At 46.4% G+C, this 15,988-nt stretch overlaps 1 long non-coding RNA gene across 2 annotated transcripts in view; it reads right to left on the bottom strand.

Moving 5' to 3' along the window:
* Positions 1-15,526, bottom strand: part of LOC115503390 — a 386,748-nt gene extending 371,222 nt beyond the window's left edge. For both annotated transcript variants that reach the window (XR_003965361.1, XR_003965362.1), the window contains exon 1: positions 15,431-15,526. This is a non-coding gene — a long non-coding RNA (uncharacterized LOC115503390). The remainder of the gene's footprint in view (positions 1-15,430) is intronic.
* Positions 15,527-15,988: the final 462 nt, after the last annotated feature.

Below are 15,988 nucleotides of genomic sequence, written 5' to 3'. Positions count from 1 at the left end.
ACATAGTGGGTGACTCAATTATAAGAGGTTCACAAGCAGAGCAAACATCATCAGAACAGTGGGAGCCAGTGGGGAACATGGACTGAATGGAAAGGGATGGAGAGAAACGTATATCTTATTGGGGTTTGGGCTACGTGGTGATACAGTTGTCAAAAATAACAGCATTGCATTTCAGTGAGTGTGAAGTTTATCCTCAATTGGTACTAAGTTTGTAAAGGACACAGAGCTGAGAAGGGTGGGGCAGAGCAGGAGATGGGAGGGTCGGAGGCCATGCTGGGGGCACAGGAGGGGCTACCTGAGTCACAGACCTGGAGTCACAGCTACTCAGCCCCACTGCCTGTCCCTCCTGTGGGCCTGATCTGAGCCTTGGGGGCCCTCCGTCGCTCATGCTACCTTGTCAGCACCCCACCTTCTGCTCCGTGGTCCAGGCTCCATGCACATCACATCGGCAGAAGGTGAAGGGAGACACCGATAAGTACAAATGCTTTCTTAGCCCCCATGAAAGAGGCCCAGCACGTGGACTCCCTGCAAATATCTCCACCTGTTAGCTGCTGCCCCATCTCTCCGGGAGCCGAGGCAGGGTGCAGCCCAGGAACCAAGAAGTCCTGCCTCCTGGGTGGGTGCCTTGGCCACATTGGGATAAGGTGATGTGGAAATCAGTTCGTGTACTCCATCGTTATTTGAGCAATGAAAAGGTCTCACAGAGGCCTGACCCCCATTCTTTGCCAAGCCCAGGATCTTGAACGTTCAATGTATTCTCATTGTAATTTGAAAAAAATGATTTGATCTGTATTATTCTCTACCCTCCAAACCAGACCCCCAGCCACCTGTGTCCTAGCACCACTTGCCCCTGGGAGTTGGCAACGTGCATGAAGCCCTGTCTCCCCTCCATTCACGCTTCCACATCTGCACCTCCCTCTGCCTAGGACATTTCTTCCTACGTCATCTTTCTAGCAGTTTGCTAATTCCTCTCAAGACCCAGCTCATGTCCCGATGTCTACAAACATGCCCAGTGCTGCTGACTCTGCTCCTACCCCTGTGTTCACAGCGTTTACGGCACCCCGCTGGCGCCTGCTCTCCCTCAAGACCCAACAGCTACTTATGGGGGGGGGGGGGGCTAGGACTCCATTGTTCTATCCTCCCAGCGTGGTACCACGTAATGGGCAAATGCTTGTTATGGATCGAGAACACACACACAATACAGAGAACAGTACTCTGCCAAGATCTTCCTTCTTCTGGGTCCGGGGGCCCCCTGCTAGGGATACGCCTCGGGGCCGCAGTGGGACCAGTGGATATTCTTCCACCGCACGTCTTCCATGGCCCAGGCCTTCCGTGTTCTGCTGAAGGCAGGACTTCCTGCACCCACAGGGTCTGGAGCAGGGGAGCCTCTTGTACCAACCACAAAAACAGAATTGAAAAGGATAATGATTTCCCCGTGTGTGAGGGGAGAAAAGGCCATTTGTCTCCAGTCTGCAGTTGACATATGTGTTCAGGCCTTTTTCTTCTTTCCTTCTTTTAATTATTACTATTAATTCTAAACTCCTCAACATAGAGGGGATCTAAGTGACCAGTAGGAAAAGGATAGTCTTGTTATGCACTGAAATTCTGGGCCTGTGCTGGGAATCGTCAAGCAAAGAAATAGGCTAACCCAGAGGGTAAGCAGCCCCACCTCCAGAGTCCAGAGCAGCTGCTGCCTGGGATCCAGGGAAGGCCTTGATGCAGCGTTGCCATGGTGACAGAGCTGTCCCAGGCCCAGGGCCTTGCTGGGTAAGCACAAATGGATGGCATGCAGGATCCCTCTTTTCAATTGAAGATTACCACTAATTTGCAATTAGTTGGAGGAAAATTGGAGATGGAGAAAAAGGAATTGCTCCTTTCAGCAAACAGCCACAACTACTGAAAACTGACTTTTCCCCTGAGTCACAGTGGACAGGGAAGAAAACTTGTATCTCTAAAGAACACAGGCGATGGTGCTGGATAGAAGGACTGAATCCTGGTTCTCTCATGTCAGGGCTGCGTGACCTTGAAGAAGTCTTAGCCTCTCTGGCTTTACTTTCTTCAGCTAACAAACCAACACACGGTTAACATGAAGGTTAAATGAAATAACAGTAGTTAAGTGCCCAGCTAACGCTGAGTCTCACTGTCACTCTTGAGATTTTTCACTCATTCACAAAGTCTTCTCCTCTTTCCTTGACATTCTCTCTATCCAATTTGTTCATTTTACTAATACTCATTAAGGATTTTTCTGCCCTGGCGTAGTCCAGAAACTGCCGCTCATCAGGTCCACAGGCAGCCATCAGTCAGAATCACATCCTACTTATAGCCCTATAGGGCGTTTCACGTTCGCCACCTTCTCCATGATGTCTTCCAGGGCCCATCTGCCCCTTCTCTTCTGCATTCCTGCCAACTGGGAGAGTCAAGACTCTCCCTTGACCCTCAGCACAAGATCTTCGTAGGTCCATTAGGAGCTGGAAAGATTCCAGGAGCTGAGGTTCATAGGGCTGATAGTCCAAGGCAACAATAAAGGCAGGGACTGTGAGAAAAGGAGAGTCAGGACTTGCTAAGTCTGAGATCTGAGATCTTCCGGAACAGGGACTGGGCTCTGCTCATCTCTGAGGTCTGACCCCCAGGATGACCATGCAGAGTGGGCACCAGTTTGCTGGCTGGCTGGGGAAATCCCGCTGGAACAGCAAGAACAAACTGAGCTGTTCCCTCTGCCTAGACGGCCCTTCTCCTCTGTGCCTTGCAGAAACCCACACTTCTGGCTTCAAGCCCAAGGACCCAGAGTATACATGGGAAAGAGTCTCTGGCTCTCTCTGTGCATCCAATCACCCACCCCTACATTGTCAGGAGGAGCTGAGAGCTAGTCCAGAGGGGAGAAGTGCTGGACATTTGTCAAACAAGCCCCTGTTATGCCTCCTCCCAAAGGCCACGTGGCACGGGGGCTAGAGGTACAGACTGTGCCCAAGTCCTGCCTCTCACTAACTGTGTGACCTTGCACAAGTTACTTCTTGAAGCTACATTTCATTCTTTGCAAAAATGAGTAATGATGATTTGGTATTTCCAGGGAACAGCCCTGCTGTCCAAGTCTGAATCGCAGGGCCAGGAGTAAAAGCTGTTCTCGTTCAAAAATCGGGACACGAACCAGTAAGTGCAGCAGGAGCTTCACGGTGACGGGAGTGAAGAACTCAGGCCCCTGGCCTGCAAGAGCTGGGCAGTAAACCAGAAGGAAACCAAGGCTGCCATGCTGTACACAAAGCTGGCATCCAGAGCAGCACTGGCACTGGTGTTTCCAGCTCACCTTCTTCCTGCTAGAAGGGACGACATTGACTAATGGAGGATCATCCACCCACACAGTAAGCCACAAGGAATTATGAATTCCATTACCCAGCAACTCGTCCAAGATGCCTCTCGGCTCACCCTCAGACGGGAAGTCTCACCCAGCAAATGGAGGGCCCTGGGAAGCAGAATGGTTCACGGGGATGGAAGGCTGGCTAATTAAGTCCTTGACCAACACCAAGCTGTTCTCCCCTCATGATGCCTTTCCCCTTTCTGGTAGAGGTGGAAAGAGGGAAGAAAGGGTCAGAACAACCATGTTCTAACAACTGATCCACTGTGGGAGCCTGGAGAAGGGATCTGATCTCTTTGAGTTCCATGTGCCTTCTCTAACAAATGAGAATACTACTGCTTCCCATGAGGGAAGAAATGTGTGCAGCCCTCGGAAAAGCCCTCGGAAGCCCAAGATCACTGATGAGAGACATTGGCCATCATTGGTGACAGTGACCTGCAGAAGGTTTTATCGTCATCCCCATAAAGACAGCTTTCATTTTTCAAATGTGGGGTCCACTGATCTTGGGGACTTACCATTCATTATTTCATATACTCTCAAAATAACGGACAGGGGTGTTCTTATTATACCCCTCATGACAGCAGGGTGATTGAAACTCAGGATTAATGACTCTCCAGTAGTCACACCACTTCTTAAATGCTCAAGACAAAATGTGCACCTATCCCTCTGACTCCACAGCCTGTGTCTCCAACCCCATCCCATCCTGACACCATTAATCTAGACCACTTACTGAATCCGAGAAACCCTGAGGGGCTTTGGGTCTGCGTTTTACAGTAGTAATTTAATAGCATCACAGCTATTAGGTAATGCAAGTCCTACTCCAGAGTTTGTTTTTTTCTTAATAAGGATCACAGGGTACAGGGCATGTGAAGGAGTATTTTCTGGCCAATCTCTGATTAATGCTGGGTGTTAGGGTAAGGCGGACTCTTGTAAATAATTCAGCTGCCACTGAAACACTTTCATCAATACCTCTCACCACTGAGCACCAGCTAATACTGGTACTTCTATCTGGGTGTGGCTTCCTAAAGGGAAAACAAACAGCAATCAAAAAAGCTGGGCCTGGGAATGTGGTCCCTTGCTCGTGGCTCATGAGCAGACTTTCTCTACCGTGACACATCAGCTCAGCCTGCCAGCAAAGACTCAAGTTTTGCTGGCCAGGATGGTTAATGATCAAAGCACGGTCTTTAAGATTTACCACGAGTCCCAGAAGAACCCTAAACTGTGCATTGTTTACCCTTTAACGAACACACACTTATTAAACACCTGCCACAACCACTGTTCCTACATCCTGGCTGAACGAGCATCACCTAGCAAGGAGATGGTAGATAGAAGTGGATACCTAGACGCCACTCCTGCTATGTTGAACCAGAACCTCGTAGATGAAGTCTAAGCACGCATTCACAGAGTAGGTGCTCAATAATTTCTATGAATTTACAGCAACGACAAGAACTGTGGCTTCTCGGGGTAATACTGTCTGATGCTGCACAGATACTGGCTCCACTACTTACCAGTGCTACATGACCATGAACAGGTTTCTTGGTCTTTCTGGAACCTTAGTTTTCTCCTCCACAAAATAGGCAAATTAATAGGGAACTTTAGCAGCTTTTTTGAGACGTAATTCAGATGCCCTACAATCCATCTATTTAAAATGTACAGTTCAATGGCTTTGAACATATCGGGCATCCATTCCACAATCAATTTTAGAGTATTTTCATTTCCCCCAAAAGAAACTCAACCCCCTCTCATCCCCCCCAGTCCTAAGCAACCATTAATCTACTTTTTTCACCATAGATTTCCCTAATCTGGACATTTCTTATCAGTGGAATCATGTTACACACACACACACACACACACACACACACACACACATTGTTCTTTGTGACAGGCTTCTTTCACCCATGTTGAATCACGCATTAGTACTTCATTCCCTTTTATTACCAAATATATTCCGTTAAATAGATATGTCACATTTTGTTTATACGTTCATTAGTTAATGGATATTTGGTATTTTTTTCATATACTTTTTGGCCATACATAGACCTTCTTTGGAGAATCTCTATTCAGATCCTTTACTCATTTTCAATTGGTTTGCCTTTTTATTATTGAGTTGCAATATATTTTATATATTCCAAATAAAGTCCTTTTTTGTTTTGATGTCAGTTCATACACATATTTTTTCTTTTGTTGCTTGTATTTTATGTGTCATATCTAAGAAGCCATTGCTGAATCCAAGGTCACAAAGATTTGTACCTATGTATTCACCACAGAATTTTAGTTTTTATTCTTACATTTCCATACTTTTTACAAATTTGCTAAATGTTTATTTATTTTTTGAGAGAGAGAGAGAGAGAGAGAGAGAGAGTACAAGTGGGGAAGGGACAGAGAGAGATAGAGACACAGAATCCGAAGCAGGTTGTAGGCTCTGAGCTGTCAGCAAAGAGCCCGGTGCAGGGCCTGAACTCACAAACCATGAGATCATGACCTGAGCTGAAGCCAGACCTTTAACCAACCGAGCCACCCAGGTGCCCCTACATTTGCATACTTAATCGGAGCTCATTTGTGTATATGATATGTAAACTAGCGGTGTCCACCTTCATTCTTTTGCATGTGGATGTCCAGTTTTCCCTGAACCATTTGTTGAAAAGACTATTCTTTCCCTCACAGAACGGTCTTGGAATCCTTTTTAAATATCAAGTGACCAAAATGTGAGAATTTCAATTCAATTTCTGTAATTTTAATTCTTATACCATTGATCTATATGTCCACTCTTAACGCTAGTTCCGCAGGGTCTTAATTACCATAGCTTTGTAGTAAGATTTGAACTCAGGAAGTACAAGTCCTTTTAACTTTTCTTTTTGTTTTTTTTTTTTTTAAGATCCTTTTGGCTACTCTGTATGTCTTGAATTTCCATATGAACTTTAGATCAATTTGCCACTTTCTGCAGAGGAGTCAGCTGGGATTTTGATAGAAAGTGCACTGAATCTGTAGATTACTTTGAGTAGTATTGCCGCCTTAAAAATAATAGGCCTTCTGATCTTTGAACACAGGAGGTCTTTCCATTTATTTAGGTCTGTAATTTCTTCCCACAGTGTTTTCCAGTTTTCACTAGTCTTGCATTTCTTTTGTTCAATCTATTACTATTTTATTCTTTTTGATGTTATATTAAATGGGCTCTGTTGCTTAAGCACAATGTTACAGTGGTAAGAGCAGACATCCTTGTCTTATTTCTGCTCTTGTGGGCAAGCATTAAGTCTTTTACCACTAGGTATAATGTTAGCTGTGGGTTTTTTATAAATGCCCTTTATTAGGTTGAATAGGTTCCCTTCTATTCCTAGTTTGTTGAGTATTTTTATCATGAAAGGGTGTTGAATTTCATCAAATGCTTTTTTCTGCATCCTTTAAGATGATTGTTTGGTTTTTGTTCCTTATTCTACTGATCTGGCGTATTAAGGTAATTGACTTTGGATGTTAAAGCAACCTTGCATTCCTGGGAGAAATCCAACTTGGTCATAGTGTATAATCCTTTTTATATTGTTAGATTTGTTATGATACTATTTTGATAAAGATTTTTGCATCTATACTCATAAAGGATATTAGTTTATAGTTTTCTTTTCCTGTAATATCTTTGCTTAGTTTCACTATCCAGGTAATACTGGCCCCCAGAATGAATTGGAAAGTGTTCCCTCTTCTAATATTTGAAAAATTTTGTGAATAACTGGTATTAATCATCTATAAATGTCTGATAGAATTTACCAGTGAAGGATTTACCATCTAATGCTGAGCTTTTTCTTTTTGGGAAAGTTTTTGATTACTAATTAAATCTCTTTATCTCTTAAAGGTCAATTCAGACCTTTCTATTTCTTCTTGAGTCAGTTTCAGTAGTTTGTGTCTCTATAAGAATTTTCCTTTTAATCTAAGTAAATCTAATTTATTGGCATGCAATTGTTCATAGTATTGCCTTATACTTTATTTTTATATTTCCATAAGGTCAGTAGTAATATCCCTTCATTCATTTTTTATTTTAGTATTTTCAGTAGTTTTTTCTTAGATAGCCTAGTTAAATCAACTTGTCAATTTTGTTGATCTTTTTGAAAAGCCAATGTTTGGTTTCACTGATTTTCTCAACTGTTTTTTCTATTCTCTGTTCAATTAATTTCTTTTTTTTTTTTTTTTTTTTTTTTTTTTTTTTTTTTCTCAACGTTTTTATTTATTTTTGGGACAGAGAGAGACAGAGCATGAATGGGGGAGGGGCAGAGAGAGAGGGAGACACAGAATCGGAAACAGGCTCCAGGCTCCGAGCCATCAGCCCAGAGCCTGATGCGGGGCTCGAACTCACAGACCGCGAGATCGTGACCTGGCTGAAGTCGGACGCCCAACCGACTGCGCCACCCAGGCGCCCCTCTGTTCAATTAATTTCTACTCTAATCCTTATGAAGCCTGTCTTTCTGCTTGTGTTGAGTTTAGTTTCCTTTTCTATTTTCAGTATTTTAAGATGGAAGGTTAAATTTTTAATTTGAGATCTTTCCCTTAAATTATAGGCATTAACAGCTATAAATTTTGCTCTAAGCACTGATGTAGCTGTTTCGCATAAGTTTTGGTATGGTGTGTCTTCGTTTTCATTTATTTCAAAGTATTTTCTAATTCCCCCTGTGACTTCTTTGAGCTATTGGTTATTTAGTAGTCTGTTGTTTAACTTCTACATGTTTGTGACTTTTCCAAATTGCTTTCTATTAATTAACTTCCAGTTTCATTTCACTGTGGCCAAAGACGACCATACTTTGTACAATATTAATCCCTTTTACACTACTGAAGATCATTTGTGGTTTATAATATGGTACATCCTGGATATCAATGCATTCTTGAGAAGACTATTCTGCTGTTGGTTGGATGGAGTGTTCTATAAATGTTAGATCTAATTTATATATAGTATTTTTCAAATCTTCAGTTTCCTGCTTTGTTGGCATAGAGTTGTTCATAGTATTCCTTGATACATTTTTTAAAAATTTCTATAGGGTCAGTAGTAATATCCCCTCTTTCATTTCTGATTTTAGTAATTTGAATAGTCCTGATTTTTCCTTAGTGGAATATTGCCATCTACAACTTTCATTTTTGAAATGTCTGTTTCTCCCCTCAATTCTCTCAGCCTTTGCTTCACGTATTTTGGGGCTCTGTTGTTAGATGCATACATGTTTATAGTTGTGGCTTTCTGATGGATTGATACTTTCTCATCAAAAAATGTTCCTCTTTAATTTTAGTAACATGTTTTTTGTTGTTAAAGTATACTTCATCTGATATTAGTATCCTGACCACAGTCACCAGGGTTTTGTGAGGGATTAAGAGAGCTAATCCATATAAATCACATAGAAAAGCATGTGGCACAGGGCAAATGTTTGATAAATACTAGCTAATACTGTTACCCATGTGACACTGTTGCAGTGGCCTTACATGCCTGAGCTCAGGTAAGTCTCGCCACATCCAACCCTGTGGTACACACAGTTCTCTATATTTTATAGAAGACATTGAGGAACAGAGTTCACCTAGATTGTCCAAGATCCTCAAATCAAGACACTGGTCCAGTTGGATCCTTCCTACTCCAAAGCCCAACCTCTGTTCTGTATGCTCTGCCTGCATGGAATGGCCAAAGTAGTTAACTTTGTAGTAAAACTGAAGGCAAATTGTAGTGGCCAATGGACTTGGAGGTCATAAGAGCTTGGAATAAATCTTGGAGCCACTAATCACTGGCTTGAGGGCTTTGAACAAATTCTTAACCTCTGCAGGTCTCAGTTTCCTCATCTGTGACATGGTGGTGGTGATGGTGCTTCCACCAAAGGTCATTACGAGGATTAACCGTGACAAACCGCGAAATTTACAAACGATAAATTTCCTGGCACCTACAGATCAGTCAGTAAAAGGTGGCTGCTATTGACGTTATAATTCTCATTATTACTAAGAATATGTGCGTTAACATATCTACCAGAGTATCTAAGAACTGCCACAAGGTAGACGAAAGGAAGATACGTTGTGTTTAAAGAAAGGAGCAGTCTCCCCTGACTCAAGGACAATCAGAGGATTCCTGAGAAATGTGACATTTCTGTAGGACCTTGAAAAAGGTAGAATGAGGGTAGATGAGCAAGGTATGACTGGCCTGGTGAACAGCAGAGCCAAGACACCAAGGTAGACAAGCACTTAAATGGCAGAGAATGTGAAACATGCTGGAATTCCTGTGTCCACACAGCTCTGGCCTCCTTTGAGAGTGCCATCCTAAATTCATGGTGCCATAAAAGTTAAAGCACACCAATAAAGGAAGAACAGGTGGCTGAAGATACAAAAGGAGTGATATCATAAAGCAAGAATCTACATTCTCTCTTTACCCCACCACTGTTCTCCCCCTCCTGCTTGCCTTTATCTCATATGAGTTTATTCAGAGCCCATCTGTCTGGTGCTAAAAGCTCTGTAGGGTGCAGAGGACTGGTTTGGAGAAGTAGCATCCTGGAAGGCTCAAAGCTCCCCTCAGTTCTGTGCTCAGCCCAGGTATCCTCAGCCCAGGACCTCTATGGCATCCCTAGAATCTGGACAGTGGTGAAGGAGTGAATGATCCAGCTGAATCCGGGGGGAAGAGGTAGGAGAAGATGCTGGGATCTTGCATCCTTCAGCACCACTCTGGAGAACACTGGACTATGGGCATGGTTCCCTAATCCTACCTTATCAATTCTGCCACTGTGGTCTCCTTCACACAGCACCCTGACCTCCAAGGTGGAGGAAACGAGGGATATCTGCATGAGGGGCATCGGCACGTGCTGCCACTTTCTGGGACAAGCCCTCCCTCTAATCTGCTCTGACTGGGCTTTGTGCTCATCAATTTCACAAGCATGACTCAACGATGACTTTGCTTTTCCCTAACAGTCTGTGTGTTGGTATTCTTTTTATAGGCTTCCTATAGCTCAAGTGAGGCTCAAAGAGGCAAGGTCATTTGCCCAAGGTCCCAAAGTAATAACTAAAGTAAGTCAAGAGCTATACAACTTCACTCACAATGCTATCAATTTTGTTTAGGGGCATGGGACACCAGACAGCTCAAGGGTGCTCCTGAAATATACCAGATGTGGCAAAGCTGAAGCGAAGGAACCATGTATTACGTGTTGGGCTCAAATCACAGGCCCACCTCAGGGTAACGAGGGAAGTAAATGGAAGGAGGCAGGGACAGGAGAGAAGGGCCAGCAGGCAGGTGGAAAGTCTCACTGACAGCGTCCAGTGAGCTGGGCAAACGAGACAAGGCCATCGTCAATGCCAGGTCAGAATTTAGAAAGTATCTCATCTTTATCCCACCAAAGGACACAGCCCAGCCACCAGGAGTCTAGCACCTTGCAATTAGGGGGGAGGGGAGGCTCAGACTTGGGTTCAAGTCTCCAGTCCATGAGAGCAGGGACTGGCAAAACCAAAGGAGTAGGAATGACATTAATTTATCACCCATTATTCGTCAGAAGCTCTTACACCTTTCATTTCCTTATAGTCCCCACCGTGCCCCAATAAGGGGTTAGTCTGTACACCTATTTTAATAAATGAGGATGCTGCAGCCATGATAAGCTAGTGGTTTACAAGCTCCATGTCCCCTCCTTCTGTGGCACACAGGTGGATGACACTTCCCAGCACATGTGGCTCCAGAACGCAGTCCGATGAAATTGGGAAAGACGCATATAGGTCTCATACATACTGCTTGGTCCTCATATTTCCCCACAAGGTCCTCCACACCCCTCTTCACTTGTCTGCTGGCTGGACTCAGAAGCCCCCAAAAGAAGGAGCCCGGGTCCCTTAGTGACAGCTTGGAACAAGCTGAGGTAGAGCCTTCAGCAAAAGCCCAGGAGATGCAGCCCTCTAGATGACCAGCCGTGAGCCCCACTGCTCTGTCATTTCATCACTGTGACCTTGGTGTCCCTTTCTGCACAAGATAAGGATGAGACTGGGTGATGCCCAAGGCTCCTCGAAGACTGCGACAAGGAGATGTGTATGCTTCTTTAAGGGGAGGAAGAAGAAAGATAGCGAGGACTCCTCCTCCTTCCCAGCAGCTCTGCGGCCTTTCTTTGGGGCCATCTGTGGGGCCTGTGCAGCACCTCCATCAGAACGCAGGACACGTGCAAGGGTGGCGCCCATACCCTTGACACCCTTCCCAGCATTGTCACTGATGCGTCGGTTCATTTTCACCCACGACAGGTGTGACCTACTTACGGCCACCTCCCCGGGGAGCGGTCACCACGATGACATCAACCCCCATTCAAGCCGCCCTGTCCCCTTTGGTCTGAAGGTCCAGCACCTCCCAGAGGCACAAGCCTAAGGGATACTTGTCTTCCTTCCTTCTTGCCTGGACACTCCCTACAGGGCAGTGACATTTCATTTTCCACGGAGGCTCGCAGCCGGCTCCACCGTGCTTGGTCTCGGGAGACCTGCGGAGAAGGCGACAGCTGCCTGCTCAGGGCCATGAAGGCCATTTCTGCCACCGGAGTCCTAAACAGGGGACATGCCTGGCTTCCTAAAACCCTCCCTAGGTTATTTGCTGGCGGTGTTATTCCTCTCCCCGTCTCGCTTCTCCATCTCCCTCCCGTGAATATCTGTCCTCACCAGTCACTCTCCAGAGGCATTTGTCTGCTGGGAAAATAGCAGTTGGCAGCAAAGGTCACGGCGGCCAGTTCTGGCTCGCCGCATACAAATGTGCCTTTTAGCTGTGGGCCCTGCAAAGAGGGACCCAGTCCTATTATTGATAAATCCTTGAAAAGACTCTAATGTATCTTCATTTCAGGGAAAACAACTGCCTTCAAGGTTGCACCAAGAAAATAAAGCAGGCGGCCTGGTGACTGATTCGAGAACTTGGCATTTTCCCGAAGATTAAAAGATTATAACACTTCTATTAGGATCACTCCGCCACGCTGTATTGATCTCATCAGGGAAGCCACTGCAGGTCTAATATGAACAGAGCGCGTTCGGGAATTAATCACGGGGGGTTTTATTACGGTTCATAGGGCGTTTCGTTCAAGCCGCATCGTTTGCAATATTTATGGCCCCGCTCCCCGGCCGTTATTAAGTGCGCGGAGCTGGGCCTGCTGGGTTAGAACACAAAGTCATTCTTCAAAAGTAAATCTTATCTAAACTGTGCACACAAAGCCAATTATCTTTTGATTTACATTTTAATTCTGCGGCAGAAGCCCCATGTGGGAATGGGAGGGGCCAGAGATGCAGATCTGGAAGGACCCGGTTCCCATCCCACACCAGCCCCCTTCCTGCAGAGGCAGGACCTCAGACAAACCTCCAAGCCTCCGGAGCCTATAGGAATCCTTCCAGATCTGTAGGAGGAGGGCCGCAGCATTTCCCTCCCAGCGTGAGAACTAGGGAGAGGGGATCCCCAGCATCTGTCCTAGGGGGCGGGCACACAAAAATCAGCAAAGTCCTGCTACCTGATGGGAGCATTGTTTCTTCTTTTTGGAGATCCTACCTGACTTGAATTCTGGAGAGACCAATCTAAGTGGAAAATCCAGTAAAAACAGGATGAACTTTTTTTTTTAATCCCAAACTTAAGAGAAACACAGGAGTGTGCTTTATGACCCACGGAAGCTAGTTCCTAGTTCACCAGTTTCCACCTCCTGTTCTTTTCTTGGGGATCAGGGATGCCTGTATTTAGCCCACAACGCCGGGCAAACCATTAGCTTTTAGGTAAAGGCCATCTTCAATCAGTGAATTGCTGTGAAGAAGTAAACAAGATAGAAGGGAAGAGGCTTAGTCCAGGATCTTACACCAAGTACACACCCAGTAACTGAAGACTTTATCACCGGAAGGTGGAGAAGCAAATAGCCTGAGGCACTGGTAATACCAGTAATCACAGCAGTGGGCCTAGTAACCATGGCAGTAAGCCTAGCAGAGTTGCAGCAGCGACTGCAGCAGCAAACAGGACAACAGTGGTAATGGCAGTAGCACCCGTACTGGTGGCAACAGTGAGACCAGCAGTGGTTGTGGTAATGGTGGTGAAGAAGTGTCCAGGCCCCAGCTCTCGCTCCCTGTGTGACAGTAACCCAGTCACTTAACCTCTCTGAGCCAAAGTCTTAACGTTTATAAAACGGCAGTGAAAACACCTCACTCTCACGGATCCTGTCCATACCGAATCCGATGTCATGCAGAAAGCTCTGCCTGGCCTACAGCGGCTCAGAAAGCGTTTGTTTCCTTCCCGATCAGCCTCCACCTACCCCTTATCTCTTGTTTTCTCCCTGTCCTGGGCTTCCGAGTCTCCAGCACTCGACGCCCACACATCCGCAGTTGGTGTCTGTGAACTGGGATAACGGGAAGAGACTAGATCAGGAGGCCGGTGGGTGGGGTTGATACTGGATGGAAGCCCTCATGCTTGTATCCTCGTCCCAGGATGATGTGTAGACGGAAGGAGAAGAGGCAAGTAAGCCCTTCGCATTGGCCTGGCCACCAAGGGCACTCAATGCCGGGTGTCCCCAGAGAAAGGCTCTTCACCTTCCTGACCTCAGTTTCCCCAGCTACACAACAGGCATCATGGATATCTTTTCTATTTAACAGTGATGCCCAGACTAAGGAACCTGCTAGAGCTTCTTGGGCTCTAGAAGGGCTTCACCATCTCTCCATTCACAGAGCCTGATACAGTCCCTGCATACAACAGGTGTCCAATTAGTAATGATTGCATCACTCTGGCTGCAAAAGAATTCTCTGCCGCATATCACTGTCAGGAAGTCACGTGGTATCTTTCACTTGGACATGTCTAGTCTCAAGGAGTTCATCATCCCAAGACTCGGTCCATCTCCCCATCAAATAACTGTAGCTTCCTGATACGGAACTGAAATCTACATCCCCGTTGCTGCCCCTCCACTTTATCCCAGCTCATGCCCTTGGGATCACAGGAAACACATCGATAGGACAGTGCTTCCAGTACTATGTAACATGCCCTCAGCCCTTCTTTCTCACAGGCTGAGTGATACCAGTCCTTCCACCGTTTACCTCATGACATGGCTCTTTCGCTTCCCAGCCCAGCAAGCACCGACTGCACGTGCAGCTCAACAGGCCTGCGCTGTCATCTAGAACACAGCCACGGGAAACAGCTGCCTGCCTCTGCTTACAAGTGTCTCCCATGACGTGGCCACCCTCTGGGCCGCTCCGCTCAGGCCCTCGAGCCGAGCCCAACTCCAGGCACAGTCTGACCAGTTCAGAGAGACACCCTGGCCCCTAGCCCAGCACCGGCATGTAGTAAATACCCAGGAAGGTATGTTCAGTCAATGTTCCCCACCTGGATATCACCTTCCTCCTTCTAAAGGTACACGGTTACTAACCTCCTTGTCTTGTAGGGAAAGCTAAGGGAGTGGCCGACCCGGCATGGGTCCCAGAGGACAGAAGCCAAGAGTTTGAGCATCTGGACCAGTGAATAAGCTGGTGTGCTTATCTGGTGTGCAAAGAACACAAGAGAGCAACAGCGAGCTCTGCTAGCCAGAGAGAGGACCGACAGGTGTCTCACCTAGAAGGACAGCTTGAGACAAAGTCCCTCACCAGCGGGCGGATGCCAGAATCCTAGGATGTAGGGGCTTGGGGGGTGGCATGCCCGCGGATTAAGTTAGGGACAGGCCCAAAGAGGTAGAACAGAGAGCAGACGGTGAAAGTCAAGTGTGCTGGCTAGAGAGAAATTCTAAACCCATAATGGGGACAGGGCTTCTGACGGACGTGTGTGACCTGAGGCCAGACATCAGCCAGAGGCACGTAAGCTTGGTCTGTGGCAGCCAGCACCACTGCTTCCTGAGACAAAAGAGGGAGCAGCAGGAGAGAAGAACAAGTGAGGGAAGGAAGAGGAAGAGCAAGAGAGCGAGCAGAAGGGTGAGAGTGGACGGAAGTGGGTGGCCGAGAGGGTCGGCCGGAAGGAGGAGATCCATGGCGTATTCCAACATTAAACCCCAACCCCGTGAGCACTTCACAAACTTGGCTCAGCGAACAAGGCATCTTCACTGTAAAAGGGACTTGCGCTTCCCTCCACCCGCAATGTCCCGCCTCCTCCGCGGCAGGAGATGCACAGCAGTGTTACCACCACACGTCACGCACCTCGTAAGCCCGCTGGCTCCGCTGGCTTCCTAGGAAACCCAGGTAGCACTTCCAGGAGGCCCGTAGCTGGGAGCCCTGGCTGCTCCGTCAGGGTCCCCGGCCCTGCCCAGAAATAGACGCAAACGTCCGTGTAAGAAAAGAGCGCCTGTCACGTGTTCGGTTTTTAGCTGAGAAAACCCACCGCTTCCGGAAGTGACAGAAATACAGCCTTGTGGGTTTGGAACAAACAGGCAAGAACACATCAGTTAAACAGCACGGCCCTGGTTCTTGCCCTTTCATCGGACAGGGAGTGGGCTGCCTGAGGGCACAGATACCGAAGGGTTTCCAGCACACAATTAGAAGGACACCACTGGCTACCACTAAAGACCCGTGCATTTTGTTATCTTGGATCCGGAGGCTAATTTTCAGGGGTTTATAAAGCAACTGTAAAAATAGCTCTCATACTGGCTCAATTTGAGAATACTCGTGCTAAAGCTATAGCTCCTAATCTTCCCCATTAAAGTTTGACACACACTTTAAATTGAATATATACATGTAGATATATGTGTATATGAATAC

This window comes from Lynx canadensis, chromosome E2, assembly GCF_007474595.2.
Source record: "Lynx canadensis isolate LIC74 chromosome E2, mLynCan4.pri.v2, whole genome shotgun sequence".
NCBI classification, from domain to species: Eukaryota; Metazoa; Chordata; class Mammalia; order Carnivora; family Felidae; genus Lynx; species Lynx canadensis.
This window is presented reverse-complemented; position numbering and strand designations above follow the sequence as displayed.